Consider the following 9,791-nt stretch of genomic DNA (forward strand, 5'->3'; position numbering starts at 1 on the left):
TTGAAACTTAAGTAATGAAATAGATGTCATTCCTAAAAATGTAGCTTCAAACTAAGAAATTATATGATTAAACGCAAAGATTTTTCCTCATGGGGCTTAAAAAAAAAAACCCAAAACCAGAAGTTATTTATGAACATCAGGAGGTAGTGAGTGTATTCTGGTGACAATAGTCACCAGCTCTGAAAATGACATTCCTGAGACTTAGGACACATCGACACTCCAATTTCAGTAGATTTCTTGACTACAACTTGAGAATGCAGATGTACATATTTTAGCACAGTTTTTGGAACTTAAACAATTGGAGTCATAGAGGAGTTTATCATGAAAGATAATGGGAATATACCAGAAAGGCAAAACTAAGTTTTATGATTTTGTTTTTTTGAAAATAATATAAAGACTATAAAGACTATCTTAACATGTAGAAATATTTACTTTGAACATTTATTCAAGCAACACTAATTTGTGAAAATAAATTGGGCATCCTGTCTATCCAGAACCATTAGGCCACAAATCATTGGTTAACATCTTATAATTTCTAATGAGCTGAGGATTAATCATAAGTGCTATAAGGGTTTGCTTGAGTTTTCAGTATTTCATCGCAAAAATATATTTAAGATGTTGTGCATATACTTTTGTTATGTCATGTACTGGATATACCAAGGCATTGTATTAAGAGCAGACATCATGAGCTCTGGTCTGCACTAGGGTTAAGATTATAGCTTTACCATTTAGAAGTTTGGGAGAACATCGTAAAATTTTGATTCAGGTTTTTTGTGCTTATTTTTTTGTTTACTTGCTTGTTTCCTTTTGGTTTAGTGTGTGGTAATAGCAATATTAGACAATGGCGTATGTTTCCTGATACAGCTAAGAAATGTAGTTTGCTGGAACTTAGTCTAGGTTCCCTGTGCTCATGCTTTCTGGAGATGAGGCAGGCTTATCACTGGGGGCATCAGTTAGTCTAGATTCTAGTTAACACTGGACTGGAGTTCATTTGTTTACTATTTCCTTCCTCATTCTTTGTTGTTTCTCCTGTGACAGTTCCTTCTAACTACTGAAAGCTTTGGAAAACAAATATAAGAGGAGGGGGTGGAAAAAGGACTATAAAATAAAATACAAATCACATATATATTTAAACACAGACATATATATGTATCACATATATAATATACATATATATCACAATATCTAGAAAAACAATCAAATTTAAGAAACTATACTAATTATATGCAAGAACACCATCCAATATTGTAGCCTCTATCCACATTTTGACTTCAATTTAAATTGAGATCCCATTTTTTTAGTATCATTTTAAATGTTTGTTATTCTCAGTAGATTATAGGTATTGTACTTTAGAGCACAAAAAACCAATTCCATCCTCTCTCTCTCTCTCTCTGTCTCTCTGTCTCTGTCTCTGTCTCTGTCTCTCTCTCTCTCTCTCTCTCTCTCTCTCTCTCTCTCTCTCACACACACACACACACACACACACAGAGGCACACACAAAATTGTCTTGGACAGAGCTTATCTACAATGTGTAAAACTGTGTTTGTGGTACTTTAAGATGAGTGGAAAACAATTCTTATTTTGATGGGATGCCAGTCTAGAGTAAGAAATGGGAAAATGTTTAGAAAATATTGAAAAGAAATCAGTGATGCTAATGTTCTATCTGCAAACACTAGGGAGTTAGAGGGAGCTCCAGATAAGAGGAGACAGGAAAACCTGTGTTGAAAACAAAATGCAATTCATGATCTCTGCCGTTTTTCTAGGACGGGAAACACTTGGCCTCACTAGAAGAGACAATGTGATATATTTATGTGTAAGAGTGTTGTACTTTTTAGTTGGTTTATATTAAATAAAACTTTACTATAGATATACTTTAAGTGTGAACAAAGTAAATAAAAAATTTAAGAATAATTTCAACCTTTGTAATATGATACTTTTTTCTCTGCAATATATTTTAGCCCCACCCAGAAAATATGAATTTGTTGACACAATAATGAGAACGTGATTGAGCATAGATGAGACTGTAATTCAATGTGAAACATTACAGACACTTTAGAGTGATGTACAGTTTATTGGCAAAAATAAATACTTACTAGTTAAGATTTTCAATCTGTGGCCAGCCTTGTTTATTTTTAACTCAAGCAGTCCCTTAGACCAGTGTTTTACTATGGAACCAAAACAACGTGGTGCTGATGGTTACACTGCATTTATCCTTACCTCTGTGGAGGTGAATAATAGGCTCTGGATCTTCTCAATGTGGATGGGTAGTTATAAAGATAACTACATCCATACCTGAATATCCAGGAAGAACCGGTTTGCAGGAGTCATTGTGACAGACTGGATAAAAATCTTTATGATGTGAAGCTATGTTTTAGTTTTCTTACCAAACGCATAAGAACTTTGTTTCTGGAAGAATTCAGTCAATATCTTTGGGCTTTCATTAATATAAAAGCTGCCTAGATAAAGCAGCTAGGATGAGTTACAATAAAAAATTTACTAAATATGCTAATCCCATCAATAGCCTCATTGGGAAAGGCTTTTTATTAACTGTCCTCAGACTTCTGCCTTTAATAGTTTCTAGTATTCTCTATGCTTTTGCCAAATAATTGCTTATTGTAAGATGGTTTAAAAATATGAAAATATGTTTTATAGCTAACTAATATGAACTAAGGGAAGGGAAAATGTGGGAGTGAAAGAATGGTAATTTAATAAATAGAGAAATATTGAACATATTGTGTCTAAAAAAAGCTCCAAACTATATACAAAATTTATTTTACAAGCTGTCATTGATTCATATAGGATTATATAAAACATGATTTTATTTCAATTTAAATGTAGATTAGATCTTTAGATTCTATGCATGTTTGTTAGGCCCATGTGTATACTCTATAGTAACCTTCATATTATGTGTGCATGGGTATATGTGGTGATATATTGTTTACCCTAATAAACTTGTTTGAATATCAGAGAAGCCAGCCACTAGCTCTTACCTCTAGGAAATCCTTAGCCTAAAGAAAGTGAATTCCTGTTTCCTCACACCTTATATACCTTCCTGTGCCCACACATCACCTCCTAGAATTGAAGGGGTGTGTGTGTGTGTGTGTGTGTGTGTGTGTGTGTTTTTCCCAGTATGGGGATTAAAGGTGTGTGCCACCACTGCCTGGATCTGTTTCTAGTGTGGCCTTGAACTCATAGAGATCCAGAGGAATCTCTGCCTCCCAAGTAATAGGATTAAGGCTGTGTGCCACCACTGCCTGACTTTAATGTATAATCTAGTGGCTAACTCTGTCCTCTGATCCCCAGACAAGTTTGTTAGGGTACACAATATGTCACCACATTTCCCTTTTTGTCTATAATAATAAAAGAAAGTTATAACTACTATAAGAAAAATTATATACAAATAATTATATACAATATATACAGTCAAGAATCACATTAACAATGTCCATTCCATTAACATTTAACAGATTCAGAGAAAATACTCCTTTATTTATCCTATTTTGGTGAGTCCAAAATGTAGTACCTAATTCACTTTCTATCTTAACTTGTGTTACCAACCAAAAACTATCCTTTGATGTCTTTCAAACTTATACACCTTATAAATCTTTAGTGAGTTTCTTTTCTGAATTTGGTAACAAGGAAAACTATAACTATCTAATCTTGAACTCCCTCAGAGACCAGAGAAGGAAATTATATTACCTAAGTAAGCAGGAAGTGCTAACAAGTGACTTCCAAAAATTTGTGAGAAATGACAGAAATAGCTGGCTACCTGGACAGTCACCTGAGAGGTTCCTTTGCAGTGTTGGGGCATCGATCTTTGCCTACAGGCCTAGCATATTTGACAGACTCATCTGTGAAGCAGGATTTCCTAAAAGGCCTTCCTATCTTGTCTTAGCAAGGTTTGGCAGTCTTTTCTTTTGTGTCCTGCTTGTCCATTTTGGACAGCATACTGTCAGCAATTGAGGCAAGGGCATTTTCTTGTCCAGTGGCTAACTTGCCACAAAGAAAGTAAACTCCATTATGTGGTGGTATTTTACTTGTACTGAAATGTGATTTTAATTGTATGTTAATAAATAAAGTTGCCTGGGGGTCAGAGTTTTAGTGCATGGCGGCGGTGGTGGCGCACGCCTTTAAGGACCTGGAGGGCGGTACATACAGGCAGTGACAAGGCAGTCACGTGTTTATGTTTACAACCAATGAGAAGGCAGAACAGCTAGACTATATAAAGACATACACTCAGGAAGTAGGCCCTTTTTTCGAAGAGCTCTCTTGGCTGAAGCAGGATTGCTGAAGCAGGAAGGGTAAGGCTCTTAGTTCTGACCTCTTGGCTTTCTTCTCTGAATCGGCTCTGTGTTTCTTATTTAATAAGACGGTTGGTTACATCTACACCATTAGGAGTTTCTTTAATCCCCATCATCTTCACTGAAGTAGATTGGAGGTGTCAGGAGCAGACATGTCTCATAGTCATAAAAAAAAGAAAGAAAAAAGAAAAAAGAAACTGTTTTTAAAACATCTTTTTTTAAAAGATTTATTTATTTATTATTTCTACAGCATGTGTGCCTACAGGCCAGAAAAGGGCACCAGATCTCATTACAGATGGTTGTGAGTCACCATATGGTTGCTAGGAATTGAACTCAGGACCTCTGGAAGAGCAGTCAGTGCTCTTAAACTCTGAGCCATCTCTCCAGTCCCCTTAAAGCATCTTAAATGCTATATTCTGTAGATCTCTGAAGTGTTTGGAGATGACCTGTCTGTCTAAAATATATTTCTGCTTGAGCTTGAAAGCATAGCAAATATGACTGCAAGTTCAATTGTAATAGGTGACTAAATACTAACTTGTATTTCTTTATATCCTAATTAGTTGGTAATAATAACTTTCAAGGACTAGCAAGTTGCAGTACATTGTTACATAAGCTATATAGGTACAATACCTTGAACAAAATTAGAAGTATATGTACAGTATTTTCTAACAAAATTAATCTCAAATTTGTATCAATATACAAAAATCCAATCTAATGTAAAATATTTAAAACTAGTAGTTGCTTTTTGAAAGTAGATTGAATAGTCTACCATTTTATCTTATCATGTCCATATCCTTTTTTTTCAGAGTAGGTTCAATAATCTATCCTTTTATCCTATTATGTCTATATCTCTTTTTTTTTCAGAGTAGATTCAATAACCTACCTTTTATTTTGTTATATCTATATTCTCTATTTTTTTATTGAGTAGATTCAATAATCTACCTTTTATGGTATATCTATATCCTCTTTTTTCTCTATTTCTTTTTCTTTCTTTTTTTTTTTTTTGTCAAACAAGAATCCTAAATCTAATCTCCTTTATTTAGCCTTTATCCTGACCATTAACAATAACAACTTGTAACCAACCATCTTAAACAATGACAATTATCCACAACCTTTTGAAACACCAAAAAAACCCCATCCCACCTCTTGAGAATGTGGACATTTTGTTCATAAAATTACTTCCTGCTGTCTGGGGGGTGTGAAGGCATCTTTAGGGGATCCTGAAAAGAATTTTTTTTGGTTAATTGTCAAGTACTGGGAGAGTTAGCTGTATCATTTGTTGTCCAGTCTCTGCATAATAAGGAAATGCAGGGCTTATCTGAAGTCCTTTCTCGAGTAGTCTGTGAGGCTGGATCATCTTAGCTAGCCATGCCGAAATTTTCCTGAGTAGTTTGTAGTCTAAATCCAATCTTTGGGTGGTGTTTGTCAGATTAGTGGTATTATCATTTTCCTGATAGAACCATCTTTGAGGATCATATCATCCTTTTGGAGACTTCAAAGTCACTGTTAGGTGTGGTCATGGTTTACTGCACAGAATCTTTTTTTGTGGGACATTTTCTCTGGATGATTTGTCCTTTTTCTTCAGATGTCCCATTTGTCCAGTGATCTACAGATTCCTTAGTCTTTTTCTCCTGAAAGACAAAAACAAATCCCTTCACCAACCCTATTTGAGAAGATTCCAAATCTAACCTTTATCAATTTTGGTTTAAAATTTCTACTTAAACTTTTGTTTTAATTTCTAAAGGTGTTCTATCATCCAGAGCAGTATGGTTTCTTACAATAGTCATTAGGTTCTTGAATTGCTCTGGGAAGGAGTTTCTTCCACAATGACAGGAAAGGAATGAATGGAATTTGACATAAGGGCTTGTTTGAGGCCTCTCAGGGAGTTCCCTAACAGCAAAGGCAAAGGCAAAGGATTACCTTGTCTGTTCCTTGTTGATCTACATTCATTAGTCCAATGTTTGCCTTTGCCACACCTTCTGCTTAATCCAGAAGGGAGGGGCATTCTGTTGCCATTGTTCCTTGAAAAAACATTGTTTCTAGGAATGTCCTATTTACAGTCCCTTTTTAGGTGACCTTGTTTGCCACAATTGAAACATCTGACATTACTATTTTTCTTCAAACCTCTGGTAATCAGCTCTCCTATCCAAGTATCATCATGGTCATGAGATTCAATATTAATTGTTTCTTGGATCCATTCCTCCAAGGGTGCTGATCTTGCCTTTAATGGCCTAATTACTCTTTCACATGTGCATTAGCATTTTCAAGAGCTAGAGGTTCAATTATCGTTTGTCTAGCTTCTAAATTTGGTATCGTTCTATTTACTGCTGAAGACAGCCTTTGTAAGAAATCAGTGAAAATTTCTTTTGGACCCTGTATAAATTTCATAAATGACTCAACTTTCTTTCCTACTTCTTCAATTCTATCTTTAAGACTGTCATTCAGCATAAAACCAGGGTGTAGCTATCATATAGAGATTACCTTTCTACATTAGCATAATCTACCTCTCCAAGAAGTTGATCTTGGGAGATTTCAAAACCTCTAGCTCTACTCTCTTGTTCAATGATCTTAGCCTCATCCTTCCACCAGGTGCTTCATTGTAATTGGGGACTAGCTTCTAAAACAGCTGCAACCAAATCTCTCTAGTCTTGTGGGATAATTCTATTACAAGTTGACCATGAGTTTAACATCTGCTTCACAAATGGGGAGTGCATACCATATGATGCTATAACTTCTTTGAATCTCCTCAAATATAACATTTGAACAGGAGTCCAGTCAGCTCTTACACAGCCTTGACCATTTGGCAGTTACCATATGGTTACTGGATAGATTAAGGTTGGCTGTTTGAAAGCCTTAGGCTGTTTCTCTGTAACCATATAATGCAATGCTGAGATTGGGTCACCTTTAAATTCTTCTGTCTGGGTCTCAATATCTATATGATCTGTTTTAACAAGTATTTCTAAAACTTTTATCTTGACACTCAACTTTTAATCAACTTTTTTAATGATGAAACAAAAATGATTAAACAAATAATATTTCTGATTGACATTACATAAATCCCATCTACATTAATTATCCTCTCATTTAATTGTTCCATTTCCAGACTGTCAATCATATTATCAAACAGAAACAATACACTTACCATTGTAAAAATGTTTCTCCTTTTTTAATGTGGGAAAAAAATTCTCTTTTAACTAATTTCTCCCTTTAAGAAATCTTAATTGACTCACCAAATCTGCTTGTAAAGGCAATTCAGATGACAGTGTGGCAGCAGCCATAAGAGGGGGCCCAAGGAAAGCCAGAACCCACCAGGAGAGGAAAGAAGCCAAAAAGCCAGCTTTCTGAACCAATGAATGTGCTAAAGTAGCTAATTCTGTGGTGTTTGGCACTTGAGTCTGGGGAGTTTGCTACAGAGAGGCTGCAACAGAAACTTAGGCAGTGGGTTAGGGACTCCTGGCCCAGGCAGGGTGGAGATTCCGGGTGCGTGTAGCCCTGGCCTGAGCCTCCGGCAAGTGACATGTTTGTGAATTTGTGCCCCACAGGTTGAATGACAGATGTTGTTCTAATCTAGATGGCCTTTTAATTTAAAAAAAAACAAACAAACCTGGAACCAGATATTTGGGTGAAAGCTGAAAGATTAGAAAAGTATAGCAATCCACAGTAAACCTCACCTCACCAACTCCTCAGCCAATCCTGAGTCCTCACCCAAAACCATCTCAGCTGAACTACTTTAGTTTCTATTTCCTCATGCCATATATACTTTTCTTTGCCCAGACATCACTTCCTGGGATTAAAGGCACGTGTGCTTCCCAGTACTGGGATTAAAGGTGTGTACCACCACTGCCTGGCTCTGTTTCCAGTGTGGCCTTGAACTCACAGAGATCCAGACCAATCTCTGCCTTCTGTATGATAGGATTAAGGCTGTTTACAAGCACTGCTTGACCTAATCTAATGTCTAATCTAATAGATGGCTCTGTCCTCTGATCCTCATGTAAGTTTATTAGAGTGCACAATAAATCACCACAAGTATGTGTGTTGAACATGTGCAGGTATAAGTGAATATGTGTGTGTGTGTGTGTGTGTGTGTGTGTGTGTGTGTGTGTAGGCAAGAAATTGAAACTGGTGTCTTTTTTATTTGTTTTATACTTTTGTCTTTGAGAAAGAGTCTTTCGCTAAGGCTAGATCCTACTGATTTGCCTTCTCTACTTCCTCAGTGTTATAATGAGAGCCTTTCGTGCTTGGCTAGAACTGAGTCCTGGAGATTCAATCTTGGATCCTCATGCTTGTGCAGTGAATACTTGCTGGTCATACAATCTCCCTGGTCCATAAATTTCACATTTATAACTGTCTTGAACCATTCCATGGAACTAAATAAACATTCTTATAATTTTTAGACATTCTCTTTAATATTCAATTTAGTATTCAATTTTAATCAAAATGTTTTATGATTCTAAAATGAGTGTTCTCTGAGGTGTAGCCTTTACAAAAATAGGTTTTATTGAATCACAGAGCTAGAAAGACCTTTGAAATTATGTGGGTTATTGATTTGAATTATGTTTATGGATCAGCATGAACTTGATAGATTTATTTTTAAAGCAAAAGATTTTAGGGCTTATCTAAACATGATTAAATGCCAAGAACTAGAGTTTGTAAAAATTATATATATATTATTGTAGCTGCAAGATACTAAGTCTGGAAACTAAGAGTACATTCATTACTTCAGAGAAATACATCTACCTCTCCTTCACGCTTTTGTGGCAGCATGACTTCCCAAAGTAACACATCAGTTCAGAGAAAAAAATTTAAGCCTCTAAATTTTTAATCCTGTGTAGTTTACAAACACAAAAATAGATTTCATACATTACCTAAAAGAAGTGGATTATCTAAACAGCATTGATAAGAGCATGAAGAATGTGTGAGTGGTATGATTTCCACATAAGTAACACTGGACATTAACTCAGCTGCTTTTATTTTAGCTGCTATTTGGACCAGATTCTAAGTAAGTTCTAGGCTAGCTTGCAGTTTGCCATCGTAGACTGGTCATGCTTAATGAAGTCATTACTTGTGCCAAAAGCAAACAGATCACTGTCAAGCATGGGCTGTGTATCAGACTAGTCCTTTACTTTTCTACATTTCTCTAAGAAACTCAACATACTTCTCTTCAACTTTCAGCTTTGTGGGTTTATAAGCCAGATTTTGGAATGACATTGAAATGCAGCATTATGTTCTAAAAATATATTCACTTGTTCCATAATAAAACATTTCTAAGACATGAGCAATCACTTCTAATGCTGCAGCAAAGAAGCAATGATACTAAATTCTAGTAGAATCAATATTTTTAACTACAGCAGATATTGTATGGAGCATAAATCAGAACAAATGATCCATAAAATGCCTTTTATTTTTCTGATCTTCAAAGAACCATGCATTAATGTAAGAGCTAAAATTTGTGCCAATTTTTATTAATTCCTGACAGTTGATAACCCTCAG

This window comes from Peromyscus eremicus, chromosome 3, assembly GCF_949786415.1.
Source record: "Peromyscus eremicus chromosome 3, PerEre_H2_v1, whole genome shotgun sequence".
Lineage (NCBI taxonomy): Eukaryota > Metazoa > Chordata > Mammalia > Rodentia > Cricetidae > Peromyscus > Peromyscus eremicus.